The sequence below is a fragment of the Dromiciops gliroides genome, chromosome 1 (assembly GCF_019393635.1).
Source record: "Dromiciops gliroides isolate mDroGli1 chromosome 1, mDroGli1.pri, whole genome shotgun sequence".
Taxonomy (NCBI): domain Eukaryota; kingdom Metazoa; phylum Chordata; class Mammalia; order Microbiotheria; family Microbiotheriidae; genus Dromiciops; species Dromiciops gliroides.
In genome coordinates, this window is record NC_057861.1 from 380,178,290 (window position 1) to 380,198,190 (window position 19,901).

General features: G+C 35.8%; 1 pseudogene; it reads right to left on the minus strand.

Moving 5' to 3' along the window:
• Positions 1 to 5,502: 5,502 nt before the first annotated feature.
• Positions 5,503 to 5,617, minus strand: LOC122737670 (annotated as a pseudogene).
• Between the last annotated feature and the right edge of the window lie 14,284 nt (positions 5,618 to 19,901).

Genomic DNA, 19,901 nt, shown 5'->3' on the forward strand with positions numbered 1-19,901 from the left:
TTTCAATTCCACTATTGAGTAACAGAACTAGCAATTATTTTAATTACCCTCCTGTTGTATTCTGCCACCACAATTATTCAAAGATTATAAGCTAATTAATTTTTGATTTGTGGGTAACTCTGATCAGGCTCTTAAAGAACTGGTTCTAATTCACTTTAGAAAATTATGCCATAAAGGATAAAATTTTCATTACATTGCCTATTTAAGGATTTGGTCACTCTGGGACTTGGACAGCTACCAAATAAAGCAAAGGAGCAAAGCAGTAAGGGCAGGAGGCCAACCTAGTTCAGTGAGACAGGAGGGAGCGTGGCAGGTGCCAAATTAAGGTACAAGCAAGCTGACTGTAACAAGGAGAGGAATAAACCGACACAGGAAGAAGTACTTGAAGGTTCCATAGGCAGAGAAAGGCAAGGAATTGAGCTCATAGAGGAGTTAACCAATAGAGATCAGGTTCTCAAGCTAAAAGATTTGGCAACATGGAAAAAGAAAAGGAGAATGAAGAGAAAAAGGAGAAGTAGAACAAAGATTAGCATGAGAAATGAATTATTATATCTATTAATAGGGAAGTTCACCTTGGAGTCATAAACACCTCAGTTCAAGTCATACATTTTATATTATTAACAGTGTGAATCTAGGAAAGTCACTTAACTTTTTGTTATGCAAACAAATCTCAAAGAGTGCATAAGTCTCAGAATAGATGTCAGTATTGAAATCATGGGTTATGTCCATCATTATAGCAATTAGCTTATAATAATTTAGATTAATAATATCTAACATTCTTATACTTCCTCCTATGTATGAAGCACTGTGCTAAATTGTTTTCAAATATTATTTCATTTGATCCCTGAAACAACCTTGGGGATGGATACTATTATTATCTCTATTTTACAGTCCTGGAAATTGAAACAAACAAAAGTACAATGACTTGTTCAGTGTTTAAAGCAAGATTTGAACTCAGGTTTTCCATACTCCAACCCCAATCCTACGGCATCACTCAGTTGCCTCATATTTTGTTGCTATTGTTGTTCAGTCATTTTAGAGGCATGCCTGACACTCCATGATCCCATTTGGGGTTTTCTTGGCAAAGATACTAGAGTGGTTTGCTACTTTCTTCTCTGGCTCATTTTATAGATGAGGAAACTGAGGCAAACAAGGTTAGGTGATTTGCCCAGGGTCATACAGCTAGTAAGTGTCTGAGGTCAGATTTGAATACACGTCTTCCTGACTCCGGTCCCAGCACCCTATCCACTGCACCACCTATGTGCCCCATGTTAACAAATATTATAACAGTAATAACAACAATAACCCTTAAAACACAAACCATTGTCCATTTTGTGGAAAGGATAAAAATGACAAAATAAGGTAATTCTAGCCAGACTTATGTACAGTGGGGACTCAGTGTACACTGACACCTCTAGGATAGATATAAAAGTATTGTAGGCAATCTGAAATAGAGGCCAGGTGAACCCTAATGGTAACACTGTATAAGTTAACACCCTAAGAAGTGTAATGAAAGCACATTTGTATCTTTAAGTATTAAATAGGGTATCATAGGATTGTGGGCTGTCCTTATTCTAAATTATCATGATGATCATCTTGAAATAGAAGACAATGAATTCCTTCATGTTTTTGTACCACAAGAAGGCAAATTATATTGTAATTAATAAGAAATAACCTTGCTGAAGCTCTTGCAAATTCTTGGAGGTGGTACTGACCACTGAATTGGGCAAAGCAGATCTGTGTATGAAATAGACTGTAGAGAAATGTTTTACATGAAGAATTTCATAACAAAACTTAAAATAGATCTTAATGGTAATAGACAATTTCACCAATAGAATTCTCAGATGAATTTTAGACAACAGAGTATTAGAGATCAAATCAGGACAATATGAACTGACAACTCAATTAAAAAATCCAGATTAAACAAACTTAAATAGAAATAGAGGAATTAATTAAATCTGAAGGAGGAAGAGCTGAAGAACTTTAAGGTATTAAAAATCTACCTTTAACCCAAACTTAATAAATACAACCTAATAATGAAATGTTTGGCAGAAATAATTCTGCTTTTTCAGATAATTTTTAAAAAGGTGATAGATATACTTAGAATGGAATTTCAGGAAGTCATTTTTTATTCATTTTAAAGCTATGAATCCAATTAATAGCCCAACTATACCATAAAGGATTAAAGGAAAAAAATACTATTGCCATAATGACAAAAATGTCCCACAATGGCTAGAGAGTATAAACACTTTTTGAGACCTACACGTGAGAAGATATGAAATGGGTGTTCCTTCAGTAAGGATCACCTGAGAAGATAGGGGGAAGTATTTAGCAATATTGCTAAGGACTGTCACCAAATGATATAATTACAGTGACTAAAAAAGAAGTTATTGAAGATCTAAGACCTTGAGAAAGTCAATGGAAGATTATATTTCTCATTAGTAAGCACACACAGAAGAAACCCTGAATACCATTATTACCATACTAAATCCAATAAAAATATTGGAATACAGAAGATAAATGTCATAAATTCCAAATATTATTTTTAAAAGTGCCCCTTTGAAAAACAAACAATAAAAGAGAATGGATCAAAACCCTGAAGTTGCATTGTTGTATTTTTTTAAATCATTTTATGTGATCTAAAATGGAAGCTAGGTGGTACAGTGCAGAGCCTGGGGGCAGGAAGACCTGAATTCAAATTCAGGGCCAGACACTTCATAGATTGTGACCCTGTTCAAGTCACTTAACCCTGTTTAACTCAATCCCTGATCTGTAAAATGAGTTGCAAAAAGAAATGGGAAACCCCTCCAGTATCTCTAACAAGAAATTTCCAAAGGTGGTCATGAAGATTTATACACAACTGAAACAATTGAACAACACATATGATAAAAATAAGTACAATACAACAAATAGAAAAAATAAAGCACTGAAATGAAATTGAAAGCTTGAGTATCATTAACATCATTATATTTTATTATAATTATACTAAGGGTGGTTACTGAAATAATTTCTCTATAAAATGAGGAATTAAAATGAAGATTCAAATAAAAAGTCAAGAACTGCACAATTCCATATGAGTTACTATTAAGACATTTTGCTAGTTTACTTTCTTCTGCAAGCCTAAAAACACCCGCTCTTTATTAAGGGAAGCTGGATTCAAATCCTGTTCTCCTATTACTATATATGTGACTTTGGCTAAGCCTTCTAAATTTCTTGGGTTTATTTCTTTATCTTTAAAGTAAGGGGCTTGAATTTGATGGCATTCATTTACTCCCCACACCCATTTCTACATCTATTGCTTTCTGAACACAATTCATGAAGAATTTATTTTTTTCTTAATGAGAGAATACTAATAGCCCTTCAAAATTTAAGTCAATTATGTGATTATGTACTTTATATAAAGCATTTGAAGATTTATCATTTTAAACATCTTACAAAGAAAGCAATATATTGGCTAAGGAGTAATAAGGGTATGCCATAAAATGTCATAAAGTCTCAGAGGTCTACAGAGCAATTAATCAGTTTAGTTTATATTTAAAAAGCTATCCCCCCCAATTCTCATTATACCAGTTTTAATATGCTTGTAGCATTTAAAAATTCATGACAAAGAATGTAATAGTTTTTTTAATCCTATATTAACATAATATGTGACATCATCTCAAAAGAGCTATAGAAAAATCAATATACTCTAAACAAGAAAGAGGGGAAAAATTATTTCAAGATCTTTTCAGAGCCTATTAGATATATTTTTTTTTTCTGCTTTTCCAATAGGACATTTACTTTGAATATAAATGAATAACAATAGTAAAAACATTATTCCCATTCTCAGCCCCCAAATACTTTAAGGGCACAATCTAGCCTATTCCCACTTGTTCCCCAGGGAGAGGATGCTCAAACATAGTACAGTTTCAAAAGTTATTTGAAACAAGTTTACTTCCAAATGTAAAATACCTACCCATTGAATTCAAATTGCTTAGATACCATTAGGATGGATTCAAAAGGTCATTCTTTACTCTTCTTGGTTTTGACTACATCAGTTCTTAAAAACCTTCCCATATTTATCTAGTCCAATATATTGGTCATTTCTTATTACATAATGACATTGTATTATATTAATATATGAGTTTCTTCAGCCAGGACCCAATCGTCATCAATTTTGTTTCCAGTTTTTGAAAACATTAAAAAAAAGTTATTAAAATTATTTGCATCTGAGAGGAAAATCTTTCTATTTTTGACCTTCATGGACTATAAGCATGTAGGCTGGATTGATGTATTGAAAGATATTAATAATTTCAACACTTTTTGTCATATGATTGTCATAGGATGTCCTTTCTTTAATATGATTAAGGTATAGAAACAAATCCATGTGCTAGAATTATATACAATGGAGAAACATTAGAAAAATCCCTAATACAAATAGTGGGAAAGCAGGTATGTTTCTTCTTCACACTATTATTTTCCCCCTGTTTACCTTTTTATACTTCTCTTGAGTCTCATTTGTTAAGAACAAATTTTCTATTCAATTCTGGTCTTTTCACCAGGAAACTTTGAAAGTCCCATATTTCATTGAATGTCCATCTTTCTGCTAAAAGAGAACGCTTAGTTTTTTGGGTTTCTTTTGTGTGTGTGGGGGGGGAGTTGATTCTTATTTGCCATCCAAGCTCCTTTGCTTTTTGGAATATTCCAAGCCCTGTGATCCTTTAGTGTTGAAGCTGCCAAGTCCTGTGCAATCCTGACTGTGGCTCCATGATATTTAAATTGCTTCTTTCTGGCTGCTTGGCGTATTTTCTCCTTCACCTGATAATTCTGGAATTTGGCAACAATATTCCTTGGAGTTTTCCTATTGGGGTCTCTTTCAGGAGGTAATTGGTGGATTCTTTTTTTTGGGGGGGTAGGGAGAATGAGGATTAAGTGACTTGCCCAGGGTCACACAGCTAGTAAGTGTAGTGTCCGAGGCCAGATTAGAATTCAGGTCTTCCTGAATCCAGGGCCAGTGCTTTATCCATTGTGCCACCTAGCTGCACCTGGTGGATTCTTTCAATGACAATTTTATCTTCTGATTCTATAATATCAGGGTAGTTCTCCTTGATAATTTCCTGGAATATGGTGTCTAGACTCTTTTTCTGATCATAGCTTTCAAATAGTCCATTAATTCTCAAATTGTCTCCCATGGAACTAGTTTCCAGGTCAGTTATCTTTCCAATGAGTTATTTCATATTTTCTTATATTTTTTTCATTCTTTCATTCTGTTTGACTGATTCCTGGTGTCTCATTGAGTCATTAGCTTCCATCTGTCCAATTCGAATTTTTAAAGCATTGTTTTGTTCAGTAAGCATTTGTACCTCCTTTTCCATTTGGCCAAATGATTTTTTAAAGGAATTGCTTTCCTCAGTTAATCTTCGTGCTTCCTTTTCCAAGGTGTAGATTCTTTTTTCATAATTTTCTTGTGTTGCTTTCATTTCTTTCCCCATTTTTTCTTCTAGCTCTCTCAATTGATTTTTTTAAAATATGGAATGCTTCATGAATTTCTGTATCATCCTTGCACAGCTGCCATTCTAATCTTCTCTGTATTGTTGTATTGTTCTAATTTTAGTGTATGTGCTACCGAAGCTAGCACACAATTGATTTTTAAAATCCTTTTTTTTTTCTTTTAAGTGAGGCAATTGGGGTTAAGTGACTTGCCCAGGGTCACACAGCTAGTAACTGTTAAGTGTCTGAGGCCAGATTTGAACTCAGGTACTCCTGACTCCAGGGCCAGTGCTCTATCCACTGTGCCACCTAGCTGCCCCTAAAATCATTTTTGAGTCCTTCCAAGAAGGCTTTTTGGTTTTGTGACCAACTCATCTTCCCTCTTGAGGTTTCACATGTATGCAAATTGAGAGTATTGTGCTCATCTAAGTTTGTGTTTAGCTCTTCCCTATCAAAACAGAAGCTCTCCAAGGTAGGAGCTCTTTTTTGTTTGTTTGTTTCTTACTCATATTCTGGCTTATTTTTTTTAAAGTTGAGGTGACCCTCCAACTGGCAGCCTGCCCTCTCCACTGGTGCTGGTGTATCTCCTAACTGGCCTGCTTCACCAACAGCTTGCTGAGCCAGGATCAAGGGGCCTCAGTTGCTCTGCTGTGGCCAAGAGCTTCCTGCTGACTTGCTCAGATCCCCCTCCATGCTGTGCTGTGCTGTGCTGAGCTGTACTGCACTCCCTTTTTGCCAGAGTGAGACTATCCTTTCCTGAAATCTTCTAAATTATCTCAAGTTGGAAGACTGTGTCTCTGTCTCTTTGTAGGTTCTGTAGTTTCAGAATCTGTTTAGAGGCTTGATTTAATGTTCTTTTTGAGGGAACCACAGGAGAGCTCAGGCAACTTGCTGGCTTCTCTCTGCCCTCTTGGCTCTGCCTCCCTAAAAATTATTTTAGAGTTAGAAAAAATAGTAAAAAAAATCATCTCAAAAAACAAAATTCAAGAATATCAAGGGAACTAATGGAAAAAGAAAACACAGGAAGGTGGGCTAGCTGTACCAAATTTGAAGCTATGCTATAAAGCAGCAGTCATCAAAACTATTTCTTACTAGCTAGGAAATAGGGTGGTTGATCAATGGAATAGGTTAGGCACAGGAGACACAGTAGTAAATAACTATAGTAATCTACTGTTTGATAAACCCAGCTTCTGGGATAGCAAATCAGTATTTGACAAAAACTGATGGGAAAACTGGAAGATAGTATCGCAGAAACTAGGCATAGACAACATCTTATACCTTATACAAAAATAAGGTCAAAATGGGTTCAAACTTTAGACATACCATAGACATACCATAGGTTATACCATAAAAAAATTAGGAGAAGGAATAGTTTACCTCTCAGATCTATGGAGAGGAAAACAATTTATGTTCAAACAAGAGATAGAGAATATTATGAAATGCAAGATGGAAGACTTTGATTACATTAAATTTTAAAGATTTTGTACAAAAATAAGCAATCCAACCAAAATTAGAAGAGAGGCAGAAAAATTGAAAACAATTTTTACAGCTAGCATTTCTGATAAAGGGCTCATTTTTAAAATATATAGGGGACTAAATCAAATCTATAAGAATCCAAGTCATTCCCTAATTGAGAAATGGTCAGATGAAGAAGTCAAAACTATCTATTGCCATATGAAAAATGCTCTAAACCACTATTGATCAGAGAAATGCAAATTAAAACTCTGAGGTACCACCTGACACCTATCAGATTGCCTAATATGACAAAAGAGGAAAATAATAAATGTTGGAGAAGCAGTGGAATAATTGGAACACGAATGCATTGTTGGTGGAGCTGTGAACTGATCCAACCATTCTGCAGAGCAATTTGGAACTATGCCCAAAGGGCTATGGAACTGTTCATACCCTTTGACCAAGTGATACCACTGCTATGTCTGTATCTCAAAGAGACCAAAGAAAAGGGAAAAAGACCCACATGTACAAAAATATTTATAGCAGCTTTCTTTGTGGTGAGAAAGAATTGGAAATCAAGGGAATGCCCATCAATAGGGGGATGGCTAAACAAGTTGTGGTATATTAATGTAATGGAATACTATTGTGTTGTAAGAAATGATGAGCAGGAGGAGTTCATAGAAATCTAGAAGGACTTATATGAACTGATACTGACTGAGAGGAGCAGAACCAGAAGAACATTGTACACAGTAACAGCAACATTGTGTGATGAACAATGGGGATAAACTTGGCTCTTCTCAGCAGTGCAACAATCCAAAAACAGTTTCAAAGAACACATGATAGAAAATGTTCTCAACATCCAGAAAAAAGAACTGTGAATTATGAATGCAGATTGAACCATACAGTTTCTACTTTTGGACTGTTTTTTTCCCTTCTTTTTTGAGCTCTTTCCTTTGTGCTCTGGTTCTTCTTTCACAAGATGACTAATGTAGAAATATGTTTAAGGTGATTGTACAGATAGAACCTCTATCAGACTCTTTTCCATCTTGGGGAGGAGGGAGAGAGTAGAGGATAGGAAAAAAATTGGAACTAAAAATCCTGCGGAAAACAAATTTTGTAAATTATCCTTATATGTAAATGGAAAATAATAAAATACTTAAAAAAAGAAATCACTGTCTTTGTTACTTAGTTGGTGCCTTGTACCATTAGCTTATTTTTAACATGCACATGATTTACCTCGGGAAACACAAAAAGAATATAAGGTCCTCGAGGGCCAGAGATATTGTAACGATTGGAATGACACCACCTGCTGGATACTTACTGTAGAAGAGTTCTGCCCATGAAGCGAAGGTCTTTGAGGGCAAGACCAGGAGTCTTTTCTTTGGCGGGAGTAAGTGACGCGGACTAGTGGGAGGAGGAAGGAAGAGACTGGCGCTGACTCTGGGGCTCTTTCCTGAGGACGCTGGCGGAGAAGGGAGCTAGAAATGTGCTCTCCCTTTAATAGATAGGAATCTAGGCCTTTCTCTCTCTCTTTACCAAATTCTTATTCTCCTTAATAAATGCTTAAAAGTCTAACTCTTGCTAAAGCTTGTAATTGATTGGCGACCACTCATTAGATATTTTAGACAGTTTAGCTAGAATTTTAACCCTTAACAGATGGCTGACCACGAAGAGGAAAGCTAAACCTCAGTCTTCTTCTGATCTTCTGGTTGGGTAAGAAATTTTCTCTACCCTCTCCCTTTAACTGCTAAGTACTGGCGTACTGGCTGTGTTTTCCTTTAAATTTTTTCAAATGGACCTTTTAAACTCCCTAATTATCCTATTTTTGATTTTAGTCTGTTTAACCAGACAAATGGGAGATAAGATCATGTTAATGCTTTGTTTTTGTGGATTTTCTATTTTTCTTTTTATTTTTGTTAAAAGAGCCAGCAACTTACTCACACAAGGAAATATCTCTCCCTCTCCCAACCATGCTTTTTCAGAGAAACCTGAAGAGATTCCCGCAGCTTTTCCCAGTTCTAACAGTAATTGTTGCTTTAATTTTGCATGCCTGGAGGCAATGACCCACCCTCTAGAAGCTTTTAATCCCCTAGCACCTGGAGGCAAAGTGGGGGAAGAGGAATCCAGGCCTGAGTTCAAAATCAAGTCTGATTCAAATTGCTCTGGTCCCTCCCCTCCTCTCCAGACCCCACCCTCTACTCCTCCTATGGCCAAGCCCATAGCTTCCCCTGCCTGGGAAGTCCAGAGATCTGATGCGCATGCTCAACTTTTTCTACCTGCATTTGCAGCTTCAGGCTCAGCCCTTCCCCGGCCTGGCTGTGCTTTTGAGACAATCTTAGAAAACCCTTTAAATTCCAGATATGCTCGTTTTGTTCATAATTTTGCTAACCTGCTTTTGTCTTTAATTAGTAATCTTATAAAGCATTTGTATGGTGAAAAGACTGACAGACAATATAGAGGGGTTAAAGAAGAAAAACTTAAGCTGAATAAGAATGACAATCATCAACATAGTTCAAGACTCTGCTTCTTTTGCCATGGAAGGATATATATTTTACAGAAATGTAGAAGTAAGCAGCAAGGTATTGATATGAGTATTGGGGATTTTAGATATCGGAATCAAAAGTGTTCTGAATTCACTCAGAGTAATAGTATCAGTTCAGAGGTTACATAGGACTTCTATGCTATTATATATACATTTTGAAATTAATGGTATGGGTTTATTTTCATAGAGATTTTCATGCATTTGAGATTGTGTTTTATACTTAGTTTCTAAAACAAGGAGAATATTTGTAAAAGCTTTTTATAGTCATGTGATCAAGTTTATATTTTATAATACTCTTATTGATATTAAGTTCATATTCATTTAGATTTCCCTAGTTTGAATTTCATTGTCTTTTATTATTCCATGTGTATTTTCTTCTATTCATTCATCTATCTAATTTTGAAACATGGTTTTGATTTCATAATACAATGTTAATTCTAGGAGTATTGTGCTCCCATATTCTGAGTTATTTGTTTTTGTTATTTTTCTCAACTGATTATTTGATCAAACTCTTTAAAGCATTTCCCTAGCAAATTGTTTGCCATGGCAAGTGTAAATTGATTCTAGAAGTATTATTTTTGATAAGCATATTCAAAAAAAAAAAGAGGGGAACATTTGTAAAAGTTTTCTTTGAGATTGTGTTGTGCTTTAACTTGTATTTAAATATGTTCAGATTTTTCAAAAAAGTAATTGTATACTAAGTTAAAAAAAGGTATCATTTGAAATTGTTGCATAATTATATATTGTGTTCTGAGTCAAGATGTATTCACATTTTTTGCAATCATTTATTATCCTCAATTTTTAAATCCATATGAGACTTGCATTATGGGAACTTATCATTTAAGACATTAATTGCCTTTATTCTGAGTTATCAGATGCCAGTTGGCCAAGATGCCATCCAATCACAAGAGGAATACATGCAAGGGCAGACACTGAACTGTCACATGAGGGGAGACATGCATGAAGTCAAGGTATGGCCAAGGGAACGGCTTTTGACAAATGTTGAGGTTGGATTCTCTTGGTTTAATATTTTATTTTATTTTTCCCCACAATATTGTACAGATGGCTGGAAGTATTCATCCCACCCATCTCACTTCTACACCTGGCTTCTATGCTCCCTCCTATATGCCTGATGCCATGGAACATCTCAATCCCATGCATCTGATTAAGTCTGACTCAGTTTCCTCCAATATGTTCGGTGGCATGGACATATATTCCATCCACCTATTTTAAGCCTGGCATACTGCATGGACAGTACATACTGCTCAAGTGTGGGAATGCTCATATCCCATCATTTCTCTGTTCTTTTATGGTAACCCCCATAATTATCTCAGGTGTCATGATAAATACAGTGTTGAATTTGGCCTTGACACCTGTTACCAATTATATTAGATTTTTTAATTTCTCATAGTGGCATGAGGATAATTAGGCAGATGATGCAAAAAGTGATGAAACAAAGATAAAAAATTATTTTTAATAATTAATATCGTAGCAATTGTCTTCTCAATTACCCTCCATAAGGGGGGGACTATAGTAATATTATAATTTTAAAGAATGGTTCAATTTTTGTTTTATTATATGTTTCATGTGTAACAACTAAGATTCTGAATTCCCTTAGACATGTTTTTGAGAACTTTCATTGTTTGATTTGATTATTGACAAAGCTATTTTAAAGTTGTGTTAAGCTCAATTTTGTAGGAAATTTTCCTGGCTGATTACCAGCATCCACACATCAACCCCTGAAAAGACTTCCATTCCACGACTACACCTAGAGGACATCTGAGAAAAGACTTTCAGAGACTTTAAATGAACAGTTTTGATTTGTTGTTTTTGTTGTTTTTTTTCTCTTTCTGTTATAATATACACCATCTGTAACATGTATTCTCTGCAGAGGCCCTCCCTTTGCAAGACTAATGTCAAAGCGTTGGTTCATGAGGACAAAAAAAAAATCGCCCCTCTGGACAAAACTTTCCTCTCTTCCTTTTCTATATTGTTGTTCACATATTATTAGTTAGCAATAGTTATTATATTGTTTTTACTGTTCCGTCAAGGAAACATTTTGTTTCTTGAGGAACAACAGGGGGGACTGTAACGATTGGAATGACGCCACCTGCTGGATACTTACTGTAGAAGAGTTCTGCCCATGAAGCGAAGGTCTTTGAGGGCAAGACCAGGAGTCTTTTCTTTGGCGGGAGGAAGTGACGCGGACTAGTGGGAGGAGGAAGGAAGAGACTGGCGCTGACTCTGGGGCTCTTTCCTGAGGACGCTGGCAGAGAAGGGAGCTAGAAATGTGCTCTCCCTTTAATAGATAGGAATCTAGGCCTTTCTCTCTCTCTTTACCAAATTCTTATTCTCCTTAATAAATGCTTAAAAGTCTAACTCTTGTTAAAGCTTGTAATTGATTGGCGACCACTCATTAGATATTTTAGACAGTTTAGCTAGAATTTTAACCCTTAACAATATATATATATATTTAAATTCCTGTCTTTATATTCCCAGCATTTCAAATAGCACCTTGTATGTAGTAAGTGCTTAATAACTACTAAAAAGATAGAATTTTGTTGGATTGTGTCTTATACTCTTTTATTATCCCTGTGGCACCTCACTCAGTATCCTTCACAAAATATATGTTCTACACACATTTGCTGATTGATGTTAATTATTTCATTCTATAGTTGTGACAAGACAGATTTTTTCCCCTTTCTTTTTGTAGTATTAGTTTATTGGATGCTAAGAGACTATTTAGAAGAAAAAAAATTTCCCCAATTGATAAACAAAGGAAAAGTAAGTTTTCAGGGGCAGAAATCCAAATTATCAGTAGTGAAAAAAAAAATTCTCTGAATCACTAAAAATTAAAGGAATTCAAATTGAAACAATTCTGAGGAGAACTTCCTTACCATCAGTTTAACAAAACTGACATAAAAAGAAAATGATAAATGGGTGAGGGAATGTGGGAAAAGAAGTACATTAATGTAGTATTGGTAGAGCTGTGAACTGGGCTAGCCATTTTGCAAAGCAATTTGGAACTATTCCCCAAAAGCTATTAAAATTATTCATATTCTTTGACCCAGCAATATCACTACTAGTTCTATCCATCAGAGATCAAAGAAAGAGGGAAAATTACTCACATGTAGAGAATATTCATAGTAGCTCTATATGAGTTGACAAAGAATTGGGAGCAGGGTGCCCATTAAGTGAGGTATGTCTGTACAAGTTATGTTATATGAATGTCATGGGATGTTACTATGCTGTAAGAAATGAAAAATGGAATGTTGAAGAGAAAACTGATAAAAGTTGTATGGATTGATGCTAAATGAAGTAAGTAGAATTGACCAACACTATAAGGAACTAAGATTATAATCTAGAGGAATCGGGGTAAAACAAGTTATCCACTTCCTGATAGAGAGGAGATAGTCCCAGACAACAGATTAAGACAATTTTTGGACATGGCTAATGCAGGAGGTTTTTTTTGTTTGTCCCTTATGATATATGTTTCAACATTTCCCCCCTTGCTTTCCATGTGGTGGAGGGGTGAGTGGAAGGAAAGTTGTTTATTTAATGAAGTTTTATTAAAAATGATTCTAGGGGCAACTAGGTGGTGCAGTGGATAGTTCACAGGCCCTAGATTCAGGAGGACCTGAGTTCAAATCCAGCCTCAGACACTTGACACTTACTAGCTGTATGACCCTGAACAAGTCACTTAACCCCCATTGCCTCACAAAAAAAAAAAAAAGATTCTAATTCCCTCCATACTAACTCTTGGAGTAGGCAATTGGTTGCAATAGGGTACGATTGATTTGTAACCTAAATTCAATAGTTATGATTCTTTTCCTTATCACTTGACCCTCCTAGTGTCTTAACATTCTGCCTCTCGGTCAAGATCTTTCTCTGAGTTAGTTGCTGACAGGTTCTCAATACTCTCTCTCCTTAATCAAGAGGTAGTCTTGAGAAATCTGATTCTTCCTTAGAGAAGCTAATCTCTTGAAATACTATAAGCCTCTAAGGTTCCTTAGAATAATCTTGTTACCATCTTCCATACCTCTTAGGTCAAACTGCAATGTGACATTTCTGATTCCTAATGAGACACAACTTCTGCTACTTCTTCTGTAGTGGCCTCACAATGATCTTTCTTTTCATATTTCCAAAAATAAGGGGGGGAATCAACCCCTTCCTCCATGCCTTGATATTTTTTCTATACGATGACCTGAATCTTTCCCCAATTCTTTGTTCAACCAACCAACTGTGAGAAAATAATTATTGATAATGGATTTCTTGGAGGACACAGGGATCCAGTCATAGTCATCTTTCTCTACACCCCCACTTGTCCTTTTGGTATTGGCCCAAGAGCTCATGGGTGGATCAATAGAACACTAATCTGAAAATTCCTTTGCCCTCAGTGGGTCTATATTTCACTAGACCCTGACCTCATCATGGTAGAGCTCATTTTAATATGGGTCACTCTTAGGTCATGTCAAATGTAGGGCCACATTTAATATGGGGAGAGTTAATTGGGTGGCCCACCATAATATTGGGGTTCAGAAAATAATGAGGGACCTCTAGGTCCAAAGTTTCCTCCCTTCCAAACTTTCTTTTTAGTTATTTCTTCCAGGCCAATGAGAAAGGAGATTAACAGCATCTTTCCCATAAACAAAGCAGGCTTTATTAATTGGGAAGAAAATATACAGCAAAGGTGAAATTAATTAAGCGAATGACAAGGGAATAGGGAAAGAGAAAAATGGATAAGCTCCCTGGCTCTAGCAAAGACTAATGCAATCCCCAAACTTGCTTTCAGCTCAGCTAATTCAAAGAACTGGAATCATTTTTATTAACTCACCACCTGGGGTCCATAGTTTCAATAGGAAATAGCTGTGCAGCCCCTCAGCCATCTGATCCCAGAAGCTCACCTACAGAAAAGATGAGCTCCCCTCAGCGATCATTCCCTTTTCTACTTTTATTGTCCCCCCCAAAAAAGGGAGGTCCTGCAAGCTGGACATTAGCAGCATATGTCACTCAGGGCAAGGCAGGTGTGGCCCATATCCAGTCATTCCATGTAGGTACCTAGCCAGGTTCCCAACCAGTACTAGATCATTCAGGTGGGTCCCCTGGGCGTCTGCCAAATTCCATTATTTTATCACACAAACAATGGAATTGAATGATGATAGCCAATTATCTGTGATCAGTGTGTTATTACACCTGTATCAGAAGAGGAAAAGAGACTGAGATCATGAGGTATATGTCAATCTGGGTACCACAGTAGGTGAGGAAGGCTGTCCAATAGCTCTCTTGCTAGGTAATGAAGGACTTCTGAACTCTACTTGGGGTCATGTGCTCTCTCTTAGCAACAATATGGTGGTAGGGGAGTTTTGACTTGTGTTAAATGTGGTTTATGCTCTCCTAATATTTAATATGATTTAATAAATGCTTACTACATAAATGGGTACAATAGCCATTAACTTATAAGTAGCAATATCTTAGAAACCACAGCCTAGTTCCCCAATAATTTAGACAGAAACAGGGTAGACCCCCAATATTTTAAGTGACACACAACAAATTAGTCAATATACTTTTATTAAATATCTATTATATGGAAGTTGCATATGGGACCCTAAGTATGCAAAGTGAAAAAAGTACTTCCTCCTTTCAAGGACTTTACATGCTTTTGGGGGAAACTAAATTGCATGGTGATAAGCAAATACAAAATACATTAAAATTCAGTTAGAAATACAGTAAATAGGGGCAGGTAGATGGCAGAGTGGTTAAAGCCCTGGCTGTGGATTCAGGAAGACCTGAGTTCAAATCTGGCCTCAGACGCTTGACACTTACTAGCTGTGTGACCCGGGGTAAGTCACTTAACCCTCATTGCCTGCAAAAAGAAAAAAAAAAGAAATACAATAAATACAAATCAGTTTTGAAGGGAAGGTGCTAACAACCAGGAATATTAAGACAGGATTTATATAGGAGTTGATATATGAACTGAGTCTTGAAGGATGCTAGGGATTCTTTTGGAAGGAGGCAAAGAAGAAAGACATTCTCAGTACTGATTTTCAGTTTGGACAAAGACAGATAGAGTGGTGATGGGACCATTGCATATGGGATATGACAGACTACAATGTCAAAATCTATGTTATAGACCCAGAGAAGAAATGAAACTAAAACATCATAATAAGACAACTGGCTTCTTAGAACGTTGACACACACAAACAGACACACACACAATCTTGTATTTGTGAAAGAACAAATCTCAGAATTGGGGTATTAATATTATAAATATTGCTGTTAAATTTGGCATGGGATATTCTTTTTTCTGTATTTGTGTCAGGGAAGACAAGGAGTAAAGTTGAGACAGTATATTCTATTACAAGATGTATTTTGGGGACTCTAAGTAAAAGCACCATGTTACTGCCAAACTCTAGTTATGTGTTAGTCATTGGAAAGCATATCTAATCATGATAATTATGATAATAATAATATGGCAATTGTCCATTGGTTGAAAATAAACCCCAAACACATTTTTATTTTCTATTTTTTTCCATTTTTTCATTTATTTAGTATATTTTCCCCCAATTACATGGAAAAATGATTTTAATGTCCATTTTTAAAACTTTGTGTTCCAAATTCTCTTCCTCCCTCTCTCCACCACCACAGTCCCCCTTAGGAACCCAAGTAATTCAATATAAGTTTTATATGTTGAGTCCCACAAAACATTTCCATATCAGTCAGGTTGTGAAAGAAAACAGAAAAAAAAACCCACCAAGAAAAATAAACCAAAAAAAAAAAAAAATCATGCTGCAATCTGTATTCAGACACCATCAGTTCTTTCTCTGGAGATGGATCGCATTTTTCATCATAAGTCTTCCAGAGTTGTCTTGAATCATTATATTGCTGAGAATAGCTGTCATTCACAGCAGATCATTTAAAAATATTGCTGTTACTTTGTATAAAGTACATTTCACTTTGCATCAGCTCATGTAAGTCTTTCCAGGTTTTTCTGAGAGCATCCTGCTCATTATTTCTCATATCACAATAGCATTCTATCATAATCTCATCCCACAATTTATTCAGCCAATGATGGGCATCTCCTTGATTTCAAATTCTTTGCACCAGAAAAGGGATGACCTAAATAATTTAGTACATATAGGTCCTTTAACTTTTAGTTTTTTAATTTCTTTTTTCGTATCATCATAGTAGTGGTATTACTAGGTCAAAGAGTATGCATGGTTTTATAGCCCTTTGGCCATAGTTCCAAATTGCTCTATAGAATCTTTGAATCTGTTTACAACTCCACCAATAGTGCATTAGTATCTAATTTTCAGCATATCCCCTAAAACATTTTTCATTTTCCTCTGCTGTGTTACTATCCAATCCAATAGGTGTGAGTTAGTATCTCAGAATTGTTTTGACTTGAGTTAGAACATTTTTATATGACTATAAATAACTTTGATTATTTCATCTGAAAACTGTTCATAACTTTTGATCATTTAGCAATTGGGGAATTGCTCTTCTTTTAATAAATTTGACTCAGTTTTCTATGTGTTTGAGAAATGAGACCTTTTTCTGACAAACTTACTTCAAAATTTTTTCTCAGTTACTATTGCTTACTGTATTTCTCTCCATTTATTCCCTCCCCAAGACATTTACTCTATTCTCTATCTCCTTTCACTTTGTCCATCCTCAAAAGTGTTTTGCTTCTAATTGCCCCCTCACCCAATCTGCCCTCTCTTCTATCACCCCACCCTCCTTAACTCCTTCCCCTCCTACTTTTCTGCAGCCTACAATAGATTATTATACCCAACTGAATATGTATGTTATTCACCCATTGAGCCAATTCTGATGAGATTAAGTTTCACTCACACCCCAGCACCTTCCCCATCTTCACCTCCACTGTATAAGCTTTTTTTTGCTTCTTTTATGTGTTACTTTACATCAATCCTCCTCTCTCTTTCCCTTTCTCACAGTGCATCCATCACTCACCCCTTAATTTTATTTTTTAAAGATATAATCCCTTCATATTCAACTCATAACTGTACCCTCTGTCTAAATATATTCCATCCAGCTGCTAAAATAATTAAAAAAGTACTTATGAGTTACAAGTATCACTTTTCCATTTAGGAATGTAAATAGTTTGACTTTTTAGTATCACTTATGATATCTTTTTCCTGTTTACCTTTTTATGCTTCTCCAGAGTCTTGTATTTGAAAGTCAAATTTTCTATTTAGCTCAGGTATTTTCATCAAGAAAGCCTGAAAGTCCTCTCTTTCATTATATTCCTATTTTCCCCCCTGAAATATTATACACAGTTTTGCTGACTAGATGATTCTTGGTTGTAATTCCAGTTCCTTTGGCCTCCAGAATATCATATTCCAGAAACTTAGATCCTTCAATGTAGAAACTGATATATCTTCTGTTATCATGACTCTGGCTCCACAATATTTATTTTTTTCTTGCTGCTTGAAATATTTTCTCCTTGACCTGGGAGGTCTGGAATTTGGATATAATATTCCTGGAAGTTTTCATTTTGGAATCTCTTCTAGGAGGTGATCAATGGATTCTTTCACATTCTATTTTACCTTCTGATTCTAGAATATCAGGATAATTTTCCCTGACAATTTCTTGCAAGATGATGCATAGGCTCTTTTTTTTAATTAGGGCTTTCAAGTAGTGCAATAATTTTCAAATAATCTCTCCTGATTCTATTTTCTAGGTCAGTGTTTTTTTTTTTCCAATTAGATATTTTATGTTGCCTTCTATTTTTTTCATTTTTTGTTTTGTTTTATTGTTTCTTCATTTCTCATAAAGCCATTACCTTCCATTTATTCAATCCTTATTCTTAAGTAATTTTTTTCTTCAGAAAGCTTTTATACCTCCTTTTCCATTTAGCCACTAAGCCTTTTCAAAGGATTCTTTTTCTCACTGTTTTTTTGTACTTCTTTTACCATTTGGCCTAGTCTGTTTTATAAGGGGGTATTTTCCTTAGATTTTTTAGGGCTCCTTTTCCAAACTATTGACTTTTTCATGATTTTCTTGCATCACTCTTATTTCTCTTTCCATTTTTCCCTCTTCCTCTCTTATTTTATTTTCAAAATCCTTTTTGTGTATTTCTATGGCCTGAGACCAATTCGTATTTTTCTTGGAAACTTTGGACATAGGAATTTGACTTTGTTATCTTTTTGTGAGGGTATATTTTGATTCTCTTTGTCACCATAGAAACTTTCTATGGTCAGCATTTTTTTTTCTTTTTGCTCATTTTCCCAGCCTATTTCTTGACTTTTAATTCTGTTAAAGTGCGGCACTGCTTCCAGGATGGTGGGTGCACTATCTTAAGCTTTAGTGTTTTTTTTTATAATAGTTTTTAGAGATACTTATAGGGATTTGTAAGTTTTTACTTCTTCCATATGTTTACTACTCTCCTGGACTGTACTTTAGTCTGCAAGCAACCTACTCTGGAACTATGTATTCCACTGTGACTGTAAGTTCTGGTGTGCTTGTGCTCCTCCCTTACCTGGGACCTCCACCCAACTGTGATCTGTATGGGAATATGGTAAAACAACAGAGTCCTGCTTCACTGCTACCTAAGAGATCCCTGTAATCTCCTCTTACAAATTGTTTGACCCTCTTACCATTTGTGGGCTAAGAATTCCCAAAGTGGATGCTGCTGCTGCTGCTGCTCCTGCAGCTCCTGCTACTGATTCAGAGGCTCCCAAGGCCTATTCCTAGTTTTCTGGGTCTAGGTCTGGGTCTGTACTAATTCAGCCTGTGTTGGACTACACTCCACTCTTATACCATACAAGAGACCTTTCCTGCTTACCTTCTAAGTTTTCTTTGGCTGTAAAATTTTTTCACACTGTCTTTTGTGTGGTTTCTGCTGTTCTAATAATTGTCTTACAGCATTATTTTAAGGTATTATGTATGGTCTTGGGGAGAGCTCAGACAATTCACTGCCTTTCCTCTATTATTTTGGCTCTGCCTCCCTAAACAGGTTTTTAGAAAGAATTTTATTATTTTTCAAAGGAAATAGAGAGGAAAAGGTGTATCTTACTCACAAATATCCATGAATTAAATATTCTATAGAGTTCAAATAAAGGCACAACGGGGAACCTAGGTGGTGCAGTGGATAGAACATCAGCCCTGGATTCAGGGGACCTGAGTTCAAATTCGGTCTCAGACACTTAACACTTACTAGCTGTGTGACCCTGGGCAATTCACTTAACCCCAAATGCCTCACCAAAAAAGTAAAAATAAAAAATAAAGGCATAAGCACAAGCATCTGCCTGACCAGCACATAGTAAAGATTGGTTGAGATGTCTACCAGGATATAAGCATAAACATCTAACAAAACTTGGGAAAAATCAAAACCCAAGGTATTTGGTTGGTCCAAAATAAGCGCAGGATGGGATCTAAGTATTACTTGAAACCACTTCTGGCTTTTCTGGAGTGTCTC